We start from the raw sequence: 21,642 nt of genomic DNA, 5'->3' as shown, positions 1-21,642 counted from the left end.
TATATTTTGTTACAACACTACACTGTGTGTCAGCACTCAACATCTCACAATGACAAAGCCTGTCACAGGGTTTATGTGTGTACAGTATTTTACCAGGAAATGAGAGACCAGCAGCCATAAGGATGGCAGGCTTTGTGCAAACTAATCAGACTCACTGTTTCACACGTATGGATGCAATAACACATTCGCTCAATAAGGGAACAGAGATACATATACACATATTAATCCTGGAGTGCTTTTGACCCGATAGGGGCCTTCCATACATTGGAAGGCCTGACAGCAACCTGCAGATGGTGATGGATTTCCTCCGGGATCTGCCCGGTTTCTTCGTATCATAATGCTGGCCACTGCCATATAAGTGAAACATTCTTTAGTACTTATATACAATGTAAAACAGCAACCATATAAGTAAGTTAAATAAATATTGCCCCCATAATTAAGCGTATGCCTGTTGACTATGAGATCTACCTGAGAATTTAGCTTTTCTGGAATGACGCCACCATACACAAGGCAGCCAGCGGGCTGTGCGTAAGCATAAGGTCATCACTGCATTTTTGTGTGGTCTACCTACATGTACAAGTGAAAGGAAGCCATGAGAGAGAGAAGATCTGTCTAGGTTTGTATATCTCACCATCTTATTCATGTCCATGCAGATTCAAAAGCTGTATGACAAAAACCATGTTTAAACTGCTGAAAGAATTTTAGGCCCATCCCAAGTTTTTTTCACTCCCTTCACCCTCATTAATATAAAGTAAGACAGGAATGCATGTCCACGTTAGCATATTGTGTTCATTTACATTACTCATTGTAACACTTTGCATTGTGCCTGTTGTAAAACCACTGTTGTAAAGCCACCCATTGTGAAACTACGCTGAAGTACTGTTGTCTCCTTGTGTAAGCTAATCCACTAATTTGTGGTTACAGATTTTAGTAACTTTGCTGGTATGTTTCTTCCCGGACATGTAACAGGGCTAGCAAACACTGTGAAGAGGCTACAGGCTGTGAGAGTGCTGGAAGAGGGAGTGCTGGAAGAGGGGGTGCTGGAAGAAGGGGTGCTGTACCTGTCCTGAGGCCATGAACCAGGCATTCAGCTCACTATGTACCCATATTTTTCAAAATTTGCCACTCTGGTGCATGAAGCAAACTAAAATCATTACTTACTCCCTCGTCAGTGGTGAAAACAAAGATACCTTGTTGCAGTCACACTTCAATACAGTTTGGTGGTGTGAAGGAATTAGGGTTTTGTCAGTCTTGTGCAAAAAACAAGCTAGAAGTGGTGTTCCCTCCTGAATCTTGGATGTCAGAGTGCATATATTTGCTGGCACACTTTGGTACAGTTTTCTTATGTGATGGGGAAATATCAGAATAGAATTCGCTACACACATGGAACAAATCGAGTTGACTACACAAGTAAAATAAACTTATCTCGTGAACAGTGTACCCCTAGTAATGAAACTCTGGTCAGCCTAGAAGGCAGGTGATTATTTCATTGTCATTTTATCTCCAGTGGAGAGCCCCAGAACTCAGAAGTCTGTAGAAGTTCAGAAGAGAGTTGTAAACCATAGCCCACTGGCACCAATGACTTCAAACCATCGCATATAGAGAGAGAGCATTTCACAGGTATGTAGGCCTATTGATTGAAATTACTGTGCATTTTTATTGTGTTTGGCAGTGCATTATCTCACTGTGAAAAAATATATTTGGGGGGCTGGGGGGGGGGGGGTAGAAAAAGCTGAATGCTATTGAAGTTATGCCAATCTAATTTTCATGGTGGTGATTTTGTTCAATGCTGATCCACCATCTGTGGTAAGAGGACCATTGAGTTATTTTATAATTTTGGCAGTCTTGATGCTGCATGCGTCATAAAATTATGAGAAAAGCTTCAAGAAACATGGCACCATGATATGGCTGAAAGTACTGGCAGTGTGGCACTTATTAACACCAGTCATTCACTCATTGATCCATTCATTCCACATACCATGACATAGCTAGTTAACTGCTACATACAAAATACTCGAGACCAACTGTACCACTTGTAAGCCAGGCATGAAGTTTCTGTACCCAGGCATGAAGTTTCTGTACCCAGGCATGAAGTTACTGTACCCAGGCATGAAGTTACTGTACCCAGGCATGAAGTTACTGAGGCCAGGTATTGAAAACCTAAAATGTTACCTATACATGCACATGCATACTCACATTGTATGCAGTTCACTGAAAGGAACTTCTAAACTATGATTGTAGCAGAAAAATGTTGCAACAGTCTTTCAAAGAAAGTTTATAAAGCCTTAAACATAATCAGGCCTGTTCAAGCATAGCAAATGTTTCTATTTTACCTAAAGTTTAGTACAGTAGGTAACAGTGCACTTTCAGAAACAAAAACAGCTAGGCCTTAAAAAAATTCTACATTTTTCTGATAAGAAATTCAGCAAACTTCACAAAAAAACACTTCTAAATGACTCTATAGAGTGCTTGAATCAGTTAGAATCCAGAAAAATTATGTGACTTGAAATATCACTAAACTTAAGGTGAACTGCAGTGAAGAATTGTTATCACATTTGCTCTGTTGTTTGTTTAAATGATTCAGATTGTGTGTATGTTCTAGCCCTGTAGAGTGATACTCCTCCTCGGGTTTTCTCTAGAAAATAAATAAAAAATTCGTAAGTATGATGTTCAGTGGGAGTCAAAAAATGCATGCAGGGTAAGTGAATTTTATTTAAATCGTCTACCAGTGCTTTGTTGACGTAGCTTAAATTGACACTTATCTGCCTGTCATGTCTAGTTAGCATTTATAACATTTATGTTTTGAATCATGTAGTAAAGGAAAACAAGCGAGACACATAATTTATGGGTGTTAGCACAACTGAGTAACCTTGTTTTGTTTCCGTTTTGACTTCATGTCCTCGGCCCACTCATAACCTCAACTTTAACCTGATCCCATCATTAAAAATTTGTTTGTTGGTTATAATCTCACTGCGGCTGTCTATAATGAATGGGTCTTAATCTGAAGTTTTTATTGGGACTTGAATCAAAGTGTTTTTTTTCCCCTCTGTTTCTCTCTACATGTTAATTTCTTTAAAATGCCTGTCTCTTTCATCAGCCAGAATGAAAAAAATTGCCCACACGTAAAGAATTTTTTAAGGGTGGCCTAACCTGGGTGGTGGAGGTAGAATGTCAGAGAGTAGAAAATCTTTTGTGGCAGGAGATTAATGTTATTTCAAGCAACTTTCGATATGGTGGTGCTGCTGCATGCACTAATCTGTGTTAACAGCTGATGACTTTTGCCCTGATACACAGGGACCTACACCTCCGAGATTCTGTGTTATTGCTGATGAGGTGATAATGAGCGTTCAGTATGTTGACAATTGTTGGGTTGGTAAATACCTGAGTTAGGTGCTCTGACTTTACCCAGGCTTTGCTGGTTAATTCTAACACATCCTCTATTTTCAACTGTTTACCATGCACTGGTATTAAGTGTCATACTGGTGTTAAGTGTAATACTGGTATTGAGTGTCATGCTGGTATTAAGTGTCATACTGGTATTAAGTGTCATACTGGTATTAAGTGTCATACTGGTATTGAGTGTCATACTGGTATTAAGTGTCATACTGGGTACTAAGTGTAATACTGGTATTGAGTGTCATACTGGTATTGAGTGTCATACTGGTATTGAGTGTCATACTGGTATTGAGTGTCATACTGGTATTAAGTGTCATACTGGGTACTAAGTGTAATACTGGTATTGAGTGTCATACTGGTATTAAGTGTCATACTGGGTACTAAGTGTAATACTGGTATTGAGTGTCATACTGGTATTGAGTGTCATACTGGTATTGAGTGTCATACTGGTATTGAGTGTGGCATTCAGGTGGCATTTACTTTTTCTTGAGCCTTAGTTGTGGGCGTATATCATATTTTATAGCCAGATATGTAGCCAGATCTGAGTTAACAATATTGCATCATATCTCCCAGAATTTAAAATATAGATATTTGACTAAATGCTCATAATCTAATGTTACACAGTACATAGCCTAATTCTTCTAATTTTTGGGACAGATATTAGCTAGTAGTGTTGAAATTAGAATAATAGATTTCCCCCTTTTGGAAAAGTAAAGATATGAGTATGTTGTTCATGAGATGGTCTAACCATGTGAGATTAACTCAATATTCCTGCTAAAATTACATATATATAGGCTAAAATGAGCAGATCAGGTCCCAAAAATTCGAAAAAATAGGGTATTACATATTACTTTCAACATGTACGGGTAATGTATTTGTGAAAATCGCTGCAGTTTAACGTTGACAAGGGTTTAAAGAGATGGTATCGCTGTTTGGTTGTGAATAAGCATGTATGTAAGAAGAAAACCATATCATTTCATCTGGACCAGAGAAGCTGTTCTAGAGAGGGAGGCTTTAAAATGAGAGCTGTGTTAAACCGTTGATTTTCCACCTCTATCGTAATTTATCACTTTATATGATTTATGTGTTTGTTTATTTTTGTATTTGATTGGTGTTTTAAGCCATACTGAAGAGTATTTCACTGAAGGGACGTCAGCCAGCATTATGAGGTGAGGGGAAACCTGGCAGAGCGTTCGGGGGTGGTGGCATGGGGTGGGGGCGGGGAAACTGTTTACACGTTGCCTGCAAACCATCTCACATATCCCCACGGAGGAAATGTGTAAAAATAAATTGGCTCTTTTAATGAAGTTCACACATTGTTTGGTAACACAATCAAACTTCTGTTCTAAATAAAATATTTGCCATTTGGCAACAATGTTGAGTGGCAGTTAATTAATCTCTTAATGGCCTCAAGGTGTGGTGGATTTCGAGTATTCCATGCATGATTGCGAACAAGGGGCGTTTACTCCACAAACCACTTGGTTTATAGCTTTTCATCATGCTGGCTTGCAGGTTTTAGCTATCGGTTGTTTGGTTAATGCACTGTAAAACTATGTAGTTTACGCAACAAACAGTTTGGTTTAAGTACCATTGCATTGCTGGCCTGCTGGGTTTAACTTACAGATTTGGTTAACCATAAAACGATATTGGTTTACATCTCAAACTATTTGGTTAAGTGCATACATTTCCTTGCTGGGTTTAGCTCATAGGTTTGGTTAACCATAAAACCATGTTGGTTTCCTCCACCAATTGTTTGTTTGCCATGACACCATGCTACTTTTTTCTATAACAGTTGTTTGCTTGCCGCCATAAAATGCTACTTTCATCTGTAGCGTATGTTTGCTTGCCATCACACCATGCTACTTTTATCTATAACAGTTGTTTGCTTGCCATCACACAGTGCTACTTTTATCTATAACGGTTGTTTGTTTGCCATCACACCATGCTACTTTTATCTGTAACAGTTGTTTGCTTGCCATCACACCATGCGACTTTTATCTATAACAGTTGTTTGCTTGCCATCGCACCATGCTACTTTTATCTATAACAGTTGCTTGTTTGCCATCACGCCATGCTACTTTAGCTTTGTTGCACATAACGTCAATAGTTACAAGCTACCTACATGTATATCTGCACCGTTATAAACTGTTTATTAAGCACCAATATTGGTGCATTGTTGATAACAAAATAACCATCATGATGAAGCTGTTGCCCAGTGACAAGCCTGTTTACTGCACAGGTAAGTGACACTGTCTCTGTCCCTCTCTCTGACTGTTAACGAATTGTATTATATGTGGTTCAGTGCACGAAAAACTGATCATTACACACTTCTCAAGCTTACCGTTTAATTTTGAAATTGTATCTTCTTGATGCCATATTAATCATTCCACCCTTTTAAAGTTTGTTTGTTGGGCGTAATGTCAACCTATCTGGCTGGTGAAAAATATATGGATTTTGCTGAAAAATATGTAAGTAAGCACTTAGGAATAAGGACCTTTTTTGTACATGTTTTGAGGGTCTGCCGGGTTACATCTTCAATGATAGTCTCACAATGTACATGTATGCGTATCAGATCATTGCTTTGCCAGATGTTCTTTTACGATTCAGTTTTACGGGGTGACATGGTTCATTATTAAAGTGTACATATATTTGCTGTAACGGGAGGTATGTGATTAATTTATTTGTCTAAGTTACCTCCTATCGCCTTCTTCGCAATGCCATTAACTATATAAATGGCCGTAGCTTTCAGCCAGTTTTGACGCCTGAGAGGACAGTGGTGTTGCATGGCACGTCACTCTGTCTGACTGCTATGGAACATTTGATTGCTAGCCTAGAGTAGCGTGAAATCCTTCTGACTAGCTTCCATCTGGCCACCAATATGTGGGTTTCGAGTATTCTCATTGCATCTGATGTATTTAGTTCATGCATTAACAGCAGTGGGGAAAGAAATTCTGCCTCCTTCTCTGAGCAATTATATACTGCCTAGCATCTTAAGAAAATCACACCAGTCCTGAAATTGACACAAATCTACAGTAATCCAGGTTATCCCTCCATCCTTTAATCTCAGGTGATCAAGCCTCAGGCTGAATTGTTAATTTGAACACAGCTTGATGCATTATAGAACCTAAAATCAATATGCCATTGAAGTTAAAACTTGTCCTCGGATATTCAAGCGTCTTTTGCAGCATACAACGGTAATATGGTATGGAAGAAAGTCTTAAACCAGTGCGGAGTTGGCACAGTTCCTGTTGTTGAAAGACACAAATGAACATACCTGCTAATATGCTGAACATTTCTAGCTCTGGAGCATGTATTTCCTTTCAACACGAGAGAGTTCAAGGAGAAAGGCAGATGTACATGCAGGCTCTTTATGTCTGTTAAAGTCCAGATACTCTAGCCTACATCTATGTGTACAAGTCTTAGTCTAAGACATGATAGATGCTAGCAGGCACCAGAATTTCTGAACATGTGGCTTTGACTTCACAATTGTACTGGCATATTCTTACTCCACTGGCTTGTCAGTTGATAAAACAGTCATGCGAATCCTTGATACAGTTAATAACACTGAGGAAAGGGACATCGAAGATACTTCAGATATGGTACAAAGTATTTATCTATTTACATATTTGATTGGTGTTTTATGTTGTACTCAAGAATATTTCACTTATACGCTGGCAGCCAGCATTATGATACGAGGAAACCGGACAGAGTGTAGGGGGAAACCCGTAACTATCCTCAGTTTGCTGGCAGATCTTACCTCACGTACAGCTGGAGAGGAAGCCATCATGAGTTGGACTTGAACTCACAGTGACCGCATTAGTGGGTTTCTCCATGGTTGTTGTGCCATGCTCGTGAGCTAACCTCTCGGCCATGGAGGCCCCCATATGCAAAGTGAACCCTAAAATAGTTTTATTTAGGTTAATTAGCATGTTTATCAGCTTCTTCACTCATTACAACCAAATTCCTTTTCTAATGCGCATAATGGGCTACTTTAATTAAAACATTCAGAAGTTAGGAGTAATTAAAGGTTTCATGCCTGTTCTGACAATACCCAAAATGTTTGTTTTCCAGTGAGCTTGAAAATTTATTTTGCCAATTAAGATATTGTTAAAAATTCATTTCTTGTTTTGTAAATATTTAAAGATATATGACCATATTAAATAGTGAAAAAGACAGAAAGGTTTAATCTTGATGACTAAAAATGGGAACTTAATTTGATAGTGTTTGAGTAAGAGCAGTTATTCAATCTGTGTATCACTATGTACATGTAAATTGAACTTTGGATGTTACCTACATGTATGTCTTGTCTGGATATAAATTTGGCTTTTTTTTTCTTTCCAAAATTAGATGGAATTGCATAAATTACATGTATAAAGTAACTAGCATTCTGCATACATGTACCAGCGTTACAGTTTTTATGGTTACAGCTCATTTACATTAACAATAGTGAAATGGAATCGATTGATTGTTATCATATTTGTCAGTGCGGCTTGGAACAGCAATAAATTAATGAATAAATTCATTGTGCATCTCTTGAGACCTTAATCATTACTAGGCTACTAATCACTAATTGTAACTTAGAACAAAGCCCCTGATAACCTTTTTTTTTCAGCCCAGCTTCAGTTGTTTTCATTATTCATCATGTTTGACTAGAACCGCATGGATATACATGTCTGACTTCTAGATGATATCTCATGATTAGTACATACGGTACTCTTACATAATCTTCTGATTGGTCCCTTGTGGCTCTAACATATTACTAATTAATCCTTGCCTTTTTGTTTGCTACATTCAGTCTTCAGGCCTATAGCAACTAGGACTTGCCCATGTTAAACAAGAGTTTGTATTAAAAAGTTATTCTTTTACATAGGGTTACAGTGAGAATATCCACTCAGTGGGCAATTCTTTCACTTTTCCTCACCCCCTTCCCCCTTACCGTAAATAAACTGAACCGAAGACTCTCCCTCTGTCATGTCTATTCAGACACACTGAATAAACCCCTTTCCCAGTAGTACATTCTTCCTTTACACCCCTGTTGTCCACGGTAACACAGGTAATTACTTCAGATCTCTCTCCAGCTATTTTTGGTTTACTTTGCATAAAAAGATGGATAGCCACTTACATGTTCCCTTTCTTTTGTGGAATGGAAATATTTAACAGTGGGTATTCATTAAAGCAAACTTTTGTAGACATACAACCTTAAGCGTGTTATTGCAGTGTCTCCTACCATGTTCCTTTCACCATTATATGAGGGCATTGTGGTTTTTGTCTAACTTTATGGGCTGTTGGTGTGAATGAGATTGACCAAACATCTGACAGGTATGACGTTTGTACCTACAGTTAGCTGAGAGTCTAAGCTGTTTTAAAGTCCTGAGGTGTCCAGTGGATTTAAATACAGTTTTTTCTTATATAGGTATTCTTCTTCACAAGAATGGTAGCTGTCAGTGTGGAATTGGGTTTATGGCTGTGATCAGCTTTGTGTGGTTTTTCTGTTTAAGGTGGGTAGGTGCAAGTGTGACATTTCACCCACTGAACATATGGACTCTCATTAAGGTAGGTCTGTTCCATTTGTATACCAGTGTCAGCCTGTCATCTACTGTGAGCCAAGTATATTTTCACCTTCATTTTTATTTAATTGTTTATTTATTTTGTTATGTATAGAGGTGAATGCCAGATGCATGTATTTTACTTGATAAACTTTTGATACAGTTGACAGTCCACTATTACACTATTGCCAATTTGTTGTTTTTATCATTATAATACATCAAGCTTATCTATCTTAGGTCATCTAGTCCAATCAACTAGCGGATGTCACTGATTTTATCTCATTCTGGCTGTACATTTAGGACAAATATCACATCTATACCAGTTGCCCACTACTGGTTTGCTTTCAAAATTACAATTCACTGTACATGAGGGTTACATATTCAGTTTATCTTTTACTGAGGAATTCGTCTGTATAACTGAGTTCATCATTCATCTGGATTACTGAGGTCATCATTTGTCTGTATTACTGAGTTCATCATTCGTCTGTATTACTGAGTTCATCATTCATCTGTATTACTGAGTTCATCATTCGTCTGTATTACTGAGTTCATCATTCGTCTGGATTACTGAGTTCATCATTTGTCTGTATTACTGAGTTCATCATTCCTCTGCATTACTGAGTTCATCATTTGTCTGTATTACTGAGTTCATCATTTGTCTGGATTACTGAGTTCATCATTCGTCTGCATTACTGAGTTCATCATTTGTCTGTATTAGTGAGTTCATCATTCATCTGGATTACTGTTAAGATATATCTGCTTTTTGGATCACCACCATGTACTAGGGTAAAATCAGGTAACTTTAGACCAACAGGTATCTTCGTGCAGATTATAAATTAACTCTTCGGGAAAATTTTAGTAGACGTAAAGCCACTGCTGAATTCCTCCAAAGTAAGAAGGGCCTGTCTGAGCATTAGGCATCAAATGTTCCAAGAGAGCTGAAGGGATCAAGATTCCAGGAAATAATGTCTGGCTTTGGGCTTGATTTAAACCAGTGGTTTAAACCAGTGGCTGAATGGAATTGGATAAAGAGTGTCATATATGCTGTTGTTGTTGTTTTGAATTTTGCAAACATTGACTTGCAGCACCATGACAGGCAATCATGTGTCTTCCACATGTAGACAGGCAGTCATGTGTCTTCCTTGTGATTGCCTGTCTACAAACACATCATGCTTCAAGTCAATGTTTGCAAAATTCAGTCCTACTTACTGTCAGTCTATAGCTATATGCATTAGCTTTGCAGGTCACCTGAAAAGCTCTGTTGTTTCCATGGAAACTATAATCTGCTTTTTTAACTGCAACAGAAACTACTACAGTGTATTCATAAGCAAGCTTTGATTTCTGTGACAGGTTTGATGGCGCGAGAACAAACATGCTGTGTGCTAGATTTGTGCTGAAAATGAATAATAAAACAATGGATTAGAGTCTTCTAATAAACTGTTGGTTGGCTCTGCCTCTAAATTGATCTTTTTTGATGTGGTAAGCTTGAATTGATTACATATGAGCTGCACTTGAACGTGTTGAAGGTGTTGTGCCTCATACATTGGTGTCACTTATTACAGACCTAGTCTTCCTTAGCTCTTAGAGTATTTAATTTGTCCCTTACCATTTCTGTACTTTAGTTAGTGTGTGGTGTTATTGTAGTCTTATACAATATAGATAAAACGTTTATTGTAGAATTTGCTGTAGTACAGGTATGTTTTGTTTGAGTAAATTATAGTTGTTGTACATATGTTATTAGTATTGTGTATGTTATGTGCTTTCAGGGTTCTTAAACCGTGGTTTCAGGGTTCTTAAACCGTGGTTTCAGGGTTCTTAAACTGTGGTTTCAGGGTAATCACATTGTATGTAGATTACTTATAATGTTATGCACGATTGATTTGCATGGGCTTAATGTGACTCATACGAAATCCTCATTCTGTACTAGTCAGTGGAAATTTGGATTCTGCGGGCCAGCAAGGTTGTACTAGTAGCTAAAGAGCTACATGGTTTATAGCTGGTGGTGTCATATGGAGGTCTGGAAGTATATGACACATGGTGTGATTTGCGAATGCTACAGGTATGTGAGCCTTGCTGTAATAGTCTCCCCCACCCCACTAATAGCTCATCAGGTCGCAGAGGTGAACAAGCCCTAATTTATGGAACCTGTTCACAGCTGTTCCCAAGGTGCTAATGACAGACATTTGTAAATAAGGGTGCACTTGTAAAGTGGCCTTAACAGACTCTATTCCTGAGAGAAATCTGTGAATTGAACAGCCTGAGGGATTGCCCAGCACTGACAGGAGAGGGTTGTCAAAGCTGGTCAGCAAAGTTGAGATAATCATAGTCCACAGTGGAAATGAATCCCTGCGCAAAGAGTTACGAAACCCGTTTGGACTAGGGTGTGACGACTATGGGCAAGCATGCAGGTGCATAATCAACCTCTGGATCACAGCATCACTGCATCATGTCCACTACTCAACCTGCGTGTGCTTGATTACTTGGCTTAGCCTGTGCTAAAGAAGTCCCCCTGGATTACACTGTTGGTGGCTGATCCCTTTGCTAACCAAAACAAGTAAGGATGCCATAATCAATATATGTCTTTGTGATGCATGTGCTATACACATAGCTGTCATTTGTCTACTCATGCTCAAAGCCTGTATATATTATGTTATATGTGGGTGGGCAACTATTGGAAGACAAATATTAGCTGTCTTGTGCTTCCGTGTTTCTGTAGCCAGAAGTGCAGTTCATATGGTGGAATTGACCCGTATAGTGTTTATTGGTACAGGCACATGTAAATGTGTGTGAAATGTTACACCTTTAGCAGTATTAGTAGGTTAGCTCTTTCGCCAGTGGACACAAGGCTCTTAAAATGTTGTAGTATTCATTTCCAGTTATATAGGCTCAATGATCTTTGTATTTGTTTGATTAGAATTAAAATGTTTAAAAACACAGACTTTTATGTAGAAAGACCATATAAAACATGGCTTTTTGATTTAAGGTCATACAGGAATTCCCTGATTTGGGAACAAAATATTTTTCCCAGTTTTCTTTTTTTTTAATAAATATTATGGAAACCTTCCCTTTGGTCATGGCACCATTAATTCTGTATGGTATTGCACAGCACGTAGGAGTGATGTTTGTATGATTTAAACATCATTTAATGTTCCAAAAGTAACCAAGTAAAAGTAAAATGACATCTGTCTATTTTGGAAAGCTACGGCTAATCAGAGTTGACAGTATGTGTAGCATGAACACCTTCTGAAAAATTATCCTTTTAAATTTTGTGTTTAATTTAAATGGAGATCCTGGAATTTTATCCCCTGTGTGAAAGGATATTGGACTGCCTGTTTGTGTCATATCAGTATAGCCTAATTGGAACTTACACTGTTTTTGAATAATTGATTGTGCACTTCCGTGGGTATCACCTCTGTAATACGCCCAGCAAGTGTGATGTCAATCAGAGGAGAAAATTAGTTGCGGAGAAAATCGAGAGAGTGTACATGTACATACAAAGGTTCCAACCTTTATACGAGATAATGAGTGACTCAGATACTATGACTCTTCAGTTTTTGATATACATTTTACTAGGCTGATACAGTTCCTGCAAAAAATAAACACAACCAAAGTTTACAAAGTGGCACGTTCCTTCCACCTGTCTAAATGCATGGTTATTAATTTAGAATGGGGTATGCACTATCCCTACATGTTTACTGCACATAGAGGTGTGAGAGGGTTTTTTCATTGGATATGATGTTCTCGGATTTTATGTGAGTCTGTGTTTAAGGAGCATATATAGATGTTAAGAAATTCCATCATTACACCGCGAGTGCCTAATCTTTAGACTAATCATAAGTGTCTTTGCGTAATTCTGAAGGCAGTGATCTGATTTTAGTTAGTACATATAGATCTAAAATGATTTATTTTCAAGCTTATAATGCCTAATGTGTTACACAATCTCTTGGCATATATAGTGTGATTTATTTATTACCTAACAGTTGAGATTATACATGTATATAACATGAACATTTCAAGTTCTTATATATTGGCTGAATACAAAATGTAACATTGAAAATTTGTACTAATTAAGTCTTGGGTATACAATTAAATAAATTAAATAAATGAAAATATTTAAATTAAATATGTATTTTACCTAAGGTATGTGATGCTTATTTTAAGATATCTGAAATAATTTGAAATATTAAGAGTAATATATCAATCTGACAGGGTTATCCATCAAACAATTCCAACAATTTGGTAATTACAATGTACAATTTTGACATTTTACTTTTTTTTTTTGTTGTTGTTGAATTTAAGACATAGGAACAATGAATGTTTATTTACACATCACACTTTTTGGGTGGAAATTTATCCAGTTTAATCTTTTATTCATATATGTACATTACTTTATTTGCAAAAACAACAATTTTAATGCCCATGTTTTTGTTGTCAACTCAATATCACCTAGCCAATGAGGCACATCAAACAACCTGGGCAAAAAGAAATTGCTGTAATTTATCCAGGTAGATATTTTTGCAATTTGTATATCACATTTCCCTAACTAATGTTCCCTGTGCTGTGAGTGACAAGCTGTGAACAAGCACCCATCAGTGACAGGCATTTATAGGCATGCTCAAAGGAAAGGGGTCTTCAGGTTGAACGGTACATTGGATTAGTATAAGGATGACACCTGTCATGAGCGGGTCCAGTCTCGTGCATAATTTCGCTGTGCTGGTCATTTACAGCAGGTAGACTGTAGTAATTACTGTACGCTAATGTTTAATCATAGTCTGGTGCCTGTCTGGGGACGGACCGTATTCGCTATCAAAGCACGTCACAACCCACTCCACTCAAGCCAGGCACTGACCTTTACCAAAACCATGTTGATCAACCCTCAAGCTAGTCATCGTCTGCCGCATCCACTCAAATATTTGCCTCCGTATAATGATTGTCTGATACCCCGAATACAACTGGCTGGGAATTCGTTCTGGCAAGGAAGGCAGTCAGGCGATGAATTAACAGTCCTCCTAACTCTTACACCGATAATGGTGCACCCTCCGCCGGACGTATTGGCATAGCCCTGCATTAATGCTAGCGCAATGTCCTGATGTGGAATTCAGCTGTGTGATATGTGATCAGTAACATCGCATCATGATCAGCTGCCTAATTTATCATTGGCTATTTAACTGCACTTTCCCCTTCAGGGATGTCCCTCCAATCACTGCGAGATTAGGGATGTCAATTAGAACCTGCAGAGCAGCTGTACAAAGAGCATGCGTCACTTTGAGAGAGCTGTTTTGCTAGTGAATTCTGCATGGTCATTAACTGTATATATGCATGTAGATGCCTGTGTACATGGAGGAAACAATTAATTAGAAAGACTGGCCCTTGATCTGAGCAAATAGCAAACTTTTACTTGCACATGTCTACATTATTAATAGCCATAATAGTATTATTAATAGAATTAATGAAGTTTCTCGCATAATTATATATTACAGGATCTGTAACAACCTGATTTTTGAAAAATTGCCTGTTAACGTGAAATGGCAGTTAACGTGAAACACCTTGTGTAATTAACAGGATCCCTTTTTTAAGCCGGTAGCTATTAGTCCTTATGAATTTATTTATGTGCATTGATCAGAGTTGAATGGGCCCTGTAAGCTTGAAATAATACCGACGGTTTGATGTGCGTTCTAACAACATTATGAAGCATGTGAAGATACAGCCAGTAAACACTGATTATATACAATAAGAGGTGTACACACAATAACCTTGTTTTCTCAGCGTCTCTGGATATCTCTTGTGTGTAATCCATATGGTTTGGTTTTATCTCCACTTTCTGGATAACAATATTAGAATGTAAATTGAAACATTGTTATCCATGTAGAAACTTTGTGATGAAATAATGTTGTTTGTTGACAAGATGATCCTCATGAGAAATTAGTAATAACACATTTTTCATACTAATGACGCCATGTAAAGTTAGACGACAGATTTGCTCTGGCTAGCGTTTTCAGCCAATCACAGTGACTTTAGCTGAGAAAGGTTTCCCTCCGCTCCATCATAATCGTGAAGATATTACATAATGAACTCTATCTTATACATAGAGCATTTACAAGGGCACAGGTATTATTAAAGCCAGTGGTTTATTTTTGGCCGGCCAATTACATCGTTCTAATTGGAATGTCCCCTATTCCTAACCACAGCCCAAATAAATGCAGCTTTACTTTGTGTGGGCAGACTTGATTTGAGTTAATAAACTTATATGTGATTATTTACAAGCAAAATTTCAGAACAGTTCTTGAACTGTGTCTGCTGTGCTTATCATGAACTCACTTTACTGATTTTAATTATTCTGCCATTGTATGATAACAGAGCTCTGTTTCACAAAGCGGTGTGCGACATTTTTTATCTTACACTAGATGATATTTTGTACATCACTATTGCCAAACCATTGCGCTAAATGTGCGATTATCGTACATGTACGATATCTTTGTGACACTGGGCCCAGGATCCTTATCCCTTGTCGGAAGGACACGAACCTCCAGATACATTTACATGTTGCAGGAATAACATATGAAAGTTGAAATCTGAAGCAAGCCTGAAGTCTAGCATTAAGCCTAGGTTAATCAGACTTGCAGTTTATTTCATATGAAATTGAAGTATCGATTGTGAGGTTATTGGTAAAGCCCAAAGGTGGTGCATTAATTCACACCTTGTTTTTTTTGTTTTTTTGTTTGCTGGTGCTGAGATTTTATATTTGTTTATTTTGTTGGTATTTTATTCAGTAATTTAAAGTTATATGACAGCGGCTGATTAGTTTGCAGGCCGAGGAAAACAGTGGATACATATGACCACTCTTCACTAGTCAGATATTTACATCTACTTTACAAAACTCGTGAATCAAATGAAGACTTCAGTATTGACCTATTAACTCTACTAGTAATAATAATATCTTTATTTATCAAAGGTAGCTCGGTCAGTTTACAATGAAACTGTTCTTCCCCAAGACCTTTACAGAGAAACAATATATAGGAAACATGTACTTCAATCAAAAAAAAAAAAATAAAAACAACAAAAATCATCATTATATATATTTATTTATTTGATTGGTGTTTTATGCCGTTCCACTATATATAAAACAAGATAAAGTATCACGTAGCGAGGTAGATTCATACCTTCAAAAGCAACAACACAACTAATAGTGCTGTCCCTGCAACTGTCCAAATGAGCAGGAGAAGTAAGGTAGTGGGAGGCTGCCCAGTACCGACCCCTTCCTGCCCTCCTGTTGGCTGGAACTCCTTACCCACATGTACAGAGAACAAACCAAGTGAGTTGGAGAAAGGCCCCTTTCCCATCCCTTGTTTGGTTAAATAATGCACCTGTGCAAGAGTGTCACAGGGACCTAGCCTTACGGAAAGGTTTTCTATAATAATAATAATAATAATACATTTAAGTATAAAAAAATAATACATTTAAGTGAAACAAAACAAATTTTTTTTTAAAAAGTTAAATTTCAGGTTTGAACAAATCACATTTAGATTCTGAACAATTAGAGTTGAGAGAGACAGGATTTTACCGAGATGGTTGATACAGTGAAAGCATATATGCATACATGTACATTTCAGTTTGTCTGAAGATAACTGTAATTTTAAGTAGCGTGCTTGAAAGCTTGATAGGAAAGAGACTTTTAGACAATAAATTGACCAATATACCTGTAGAAAATAAAGCCCTGCTCTGCTTTCTTGTGGACTAGAAATATCAGATATCCATGTACAGGTATAGAATTGGCACAGGCTCAGAGCTTTGAGATCTCTGAGCAATGCATGACCTTATTGTTGTAAATATATCAAAGGCTGCCTATTCAAAGCTTGTGTTTGGTGTCTGCATGTGATAAGCAGTTGGCGTGTGTTCCCAAAGAGGCTGAAGCTTAGATCTGGCTGGAGCTTAGAACTCACGACTAATGATCATGCATGATTATAGTGGATGATTGTTTTTTTTAGGACCATAGGGGCTATTTAGCTTCATTGGAGAAGTAATATCAAATTAGACTGTAAACCATCTGTAAGTGCGATTATACCTGAAACTATTATTAATCAAAAGGGGCCTCTGTGGCCGAAGGGGTTAGCAGGCCACAGTGGCGCAAGGACCCAGGAGCATCTCACCAGTGTGATCGCTGTGAGTTCAAGTCCAGCTCATGCTGGCTTTTTCTCTGATGGTCATGGGTTCCCCTGGGCTCTGCCCGGTTTCCTCCCACCACAATGCTGGTCGCCCGTCATATAAATGAAATATTCTTTTTATGAGTACACCGTAGAACACCAGTCAAACAAATAAATAAATAAATTATTCAGTGTAACAGCATTAGGAAAGCATTAAATATCACCGTTAATGGTCAAGTTCTGAAATTGTTACCCTATTGGCATAATGCGAATGGATTATGTGGTCATGATATCCGTCCATCTGTCTGCCTGTATGAACTACGTGGTAAAACGTGGTATCAAAATAAAAGTCAAACCACTTCAGGAAAGGAATCTGTGTTGGGTATTCATGCAGGTTCATGTTCAGGTGAACTTTTGTTTTAACTGGGGCTGTTTTGATCACATTTGGAGTTTCAGATTTCTCTATAGCAACCAAATCTAAAGAGCAAGGACATGGTTTTAAGTGAGGTCAGGCTGCATCGCAGAAGAATTAGGTACACGTATACTGGTTCATATTTTTAGGTGAACAAGGTTTCTATTTAAACTAGTTGTACGAAAATCAAATTTCTGGTTTCCGTGGAAACAAACTAGAAAAGAACATACAGGTTGAATGTTGAGAGCACAACAGAAGTCAAACTGTTTCATACAGGAATTCCAAATTTTATATGCCAGTTTATATTTTAATAACTGACCAAGATGTTTTTTCTTAAGAAGGTGGGTTCAATTATAGCAGATTTCTAGTTTCCATGGGGACAGGACTGAAAAAGGCCAGTTTCAGCGATGTGAACACAATAGAAATCACATCCTGAGGTACATGTACATCCAGTTTAAATGTGGGCTAAGTTAAAGGGACACAAAATCAACGTTGATTGGCTGACAGTGGAGATATCCAACTGGTTTCTGGGCTTAAATTCTACAGTTTTAGCCAGACTTGAATAAAATTGCTATACCGGTAGCTAAAATTCAAGTCAGATTCAGCCATTATAACCTGGATTTGCCGGTCTCTCACATCAGCCAATCAGAAGCAATTCTGTATCAAATTTCTGACTTCTAATCAACAAAAAGAAAATCTGGTTAGCCTTTCAATCACTTTTTGTTAGTACTGTTTAGATTTTTGCAATTATTTTTATTTCAACATTTTGTCATCAGTTCATTTAGGATTTTTGGCTGCATGTGGATCCAATTTGCTGGTCTGTTTGAACAAGAGTCTGACCTATTACTGTGTGCATATAGGATTTGGGGACTTTCCACTCTTAACCTTATCAAATATTTAGTCCTATTTCTAAAGTTTTCAGAGCAGCAGAAATTGAAAGCTGGGTTCTTGTTAAATAGTTGATAGATGGTCATGTTATGGCCAGGAGGGAAGCTTGTAATACACCATATTTGTCCTAATTATTGGTCAGAAATGAACATTTTTACAGGCATTTAATGAAAATTCATAAAATATTATTTTTGGTACTAACACTTATATTTTTCGAGTAGGATATCATCTTACCAGCAACTTCCCCCCCCCCCCCACCCACCCCCCCAAAAAAAATACTAAACACCTTTCTATTCAATACACCACTCAGGAATCATGCAAAATGACCACATGTAGAGGCTTCGTATAGGGTGTTGGAACAGAAAGCTGTATTATTGTGTGGGATTACTTTACTAAATACACTGTCTGTCCATGTCTGCATTAGAAACTGTTACGCTACTCGTGAGAATTCCATTTCTTCCATCAGATGCCAGAAGCCTTAAATTATTGACTTAGATATTTCTGTAAGCTGGGACTGATCATCATTCTGAGACAAGGGTATTAATAACTGAAGCCAAGCCAAGTAGAGTAAGGTTTTGTCCTTTATCTTTTAGTAATGAGTCGCCATATGTCCAGCACAAAGTTATTGGGGCGTGATATTGTATTTACAGAAGATTGGTCATAAGCTACCGTTTCAGAAGTGGTTCCAGAAATGCCACTTGCTACATGACCCATAGTCTTGTAACTTTCATAGAGAAATGAGCAAACTGACGGAGCAGAGTGATGTGACTTATCAGTGAATAGCAAAGGAAACATTTCCTTATGTGTGTCAACACTGTGGAACTGAATAATTTATTTTATTTGATTAAATCTCTAGAACATTTCACTAGATATACAACGGCAGCCAGCATTATAGTGGGAAGAAACCTAGAAGAGCCCAGGGAAATCCCACAACCATCTGCAGGCCAGAGAGGACTTGGATTCACATTGATCACAGTGATTGCTGATATGTGGCAATGAATTAAAGGGCAAATATGTCTGTTTGGTTCAGTAGCACCCCATTGTGCTATGCATGTAATTAGGATAGTCTTGTGTTAACGACCTGACTAACGATACACCATTTTGGAATGGCTCCATTCAACTGGTGGAGAATGGAAGCGTGACAAAAGTTTGAGGAACATGTAAGCAGAATTCTGAAATTTATGTCTATTTATTTTATTTATTTATTTATTTGATTGGTGTTTTACGCCGAACTCAAGAATATTTCACTTATACGACGGCGGCCAGCATTATGGTGGGTGGAAACCAGGCACAGCCCGGGGGAAACCCACGACCATCCGCAGGTTGCTGCCAGACCTTCCCACTTACGGCCGGAGAGGAAGCCAGCATGAGCTGGACTTGAACTCACAGCGACTGCATTGGTGAGAGGCTCCTGAGTCATTACGCTGCGCTAGCACGCTAACCGACTGAGCCATGGAGGCCCCCTGAAATTTATGTGTAAATGTACAAGTTGCTCGATCTCTTCAGATAAAAACAGTTACTAAAGCTAGAGGCAAATTGTGAAACATTCAAACTCAATTATCTAGAAACTATTGTATAAACTCATTGGCCTAGTAAGAGTATTTCAAGTGTTTTCATGAATAATGACCTTACAGTGGACAAGATTCATCAGGTGAATGTCATTGTGACACCACTGTGGACAAGATTCATCAGGTGAATGTCATTGTGATACCATTGTGGGCCAGATTCATTGAATGAATGTTATTGTGACACCAGTGTGGACAAGATTCATCAGGTGAATGTCTTTATGACACCACTGTGGACAAATTTCACCTGGTGAATGCCATTGTGACACCACTGTGGACAAGATCCATCATGTGAATGTCATTGCGACACCACTGTGGACCAGAATCGTGGAGTGAATGTCATTGTGACACCACTGTGGACAAGATTCATCAGGTGAATGTCATTGTGACACCACTGTGGACAAGATTCATCAGGTGAATGTCATTGTGGCACCACTGTGGACAAAATTCATCAGGTGAATGTCATTGTGACACCACTGTGGACAAGATTCATCAGGTGAATGTCATTGTGGCACCACTGTGGACCAGATTCATTGAGTGAATGTTATTGTGACACCAGTGTGGACAAGATTCATCAGGTGAATGTCATTGTGATACCATTGTGGACAAGATTCATCATGTGAATGTCATTGTGACACCACTGTGGGCCAGATTCATTGAATGAATGTTATTGTGACACCAGTGTGGACAAGATTCATCAGGTGAATGTCTTTATGACACCACTGTGGACAAATTTCACCTGGTGAATGCCATTGTGACACCACTGTGGACAAGATCCATCATGTGAATGTCATTGCGACACCACTGTGGACCAGAATCATGGAGTGAATGTCATTGTGACACCACTGTGGACAAGATTCATCAGGTGAATGTCATTGTGACACCACTGTGGACAAGATTCATCAGGTGAATGCCATTGTGACACCACTGTGGACAAGATTCATCAGGTGAATGTCATTGTGGCACCACTGTGGACAAGATTCATCAGGTGAATGTCATTGTGACACCACTGTGGACAAGATTCATCAGATGAATGCCATTGTGACACCACTGTGGACAAGATTCATCAGGTGAATGTCATTGTGACACCACTGTGGACAAGATTCATCAGGTGAATGTCATTGTGGCACCACTGTGGACAAGATTCATCAGGTGAATGTCATTGTGGCACCACTGTGGACCAGATTCATTGAGTGAATGTTATTGTGACACCAGTGTGGACAAGATTTTTCGTCAGGTGAAAGTCTTTGTGGCACCCTTGTGGACAAGATTCATCAGGGGGATGTTATTGTGACACCACTGTGGACAGGATTCAATGAGTGAATGTCATGTAACACAAAAGAGGTAATTTCAGTAGATTTGTGAGGTCACAACAGTACCTAGCCTCTTGATGTCAGACATATCTGAGCTGGGGAAAATATTATCCCACAAAATAACTTCATGGCAGTTGTCAAAATGAAAAGGGGAAAACCTAGGTGGGAAAGTAAGTCCCTGAAGTCCTTGTGCAAACGAAAGTCCTTTGGAATGTAAACATGCTGCATATTTTATGTTGTAGATTATTGTAGTTAAAAATCAATTTCTCCATGCTGGGCACTAATGTACCAGTCTAATAGTAAAGGCAGGAGATGACTGTTTGTTTATGGCATTTGTGTTTCTGAAGCAAGTATCGCTTGGTTTAACAATGCACAGTGTAA

The 21,642-nt window shown here is 38.2% G+C and overlaps 1 protein-coding gene across 1 annotated transcript in view; it reads left to right on the top strand.

Moving 5' to 3' along the window:
- Positions 1-1,505: 1,505 nt before the first annotated feature.
- LOC135473642 (serine/threonine-protein phosphatase with EF-hands 2-like) overlaps positions 1,506-21,642 on the top strand; it is a 59,906-nt gene continuing 39,769 nt past the window's right edge. The window contains exon 1 of the mRNA XM_064753504.1: positions 1,506-1,620. The gene's annotated coding sequence lies outside the window, so the exon portion shown is untranslated. The remainder of the gene's footprint in view (positions 1,621-21,642) is intronic.

This window comes from Liolophura sinensis, chromosome 8 (assembly GCF_032854445.1).
Source record: "Liolophura sinensis isolate JHLJ2023 chromosome 8, CUHK_Ljap_v2, whole genome shotgun sequence".
NCBI classification, from domain to species: domain Eukaryota; kingdom Metazoa; phylum Mollusca; class Polyplacophora; order Chitonida; family Chitonidae; genus Liolophura; species Liolophura sinensis.
This window is presented reverse-complemented; position numbering and strand designations above follow the sequence as displayed.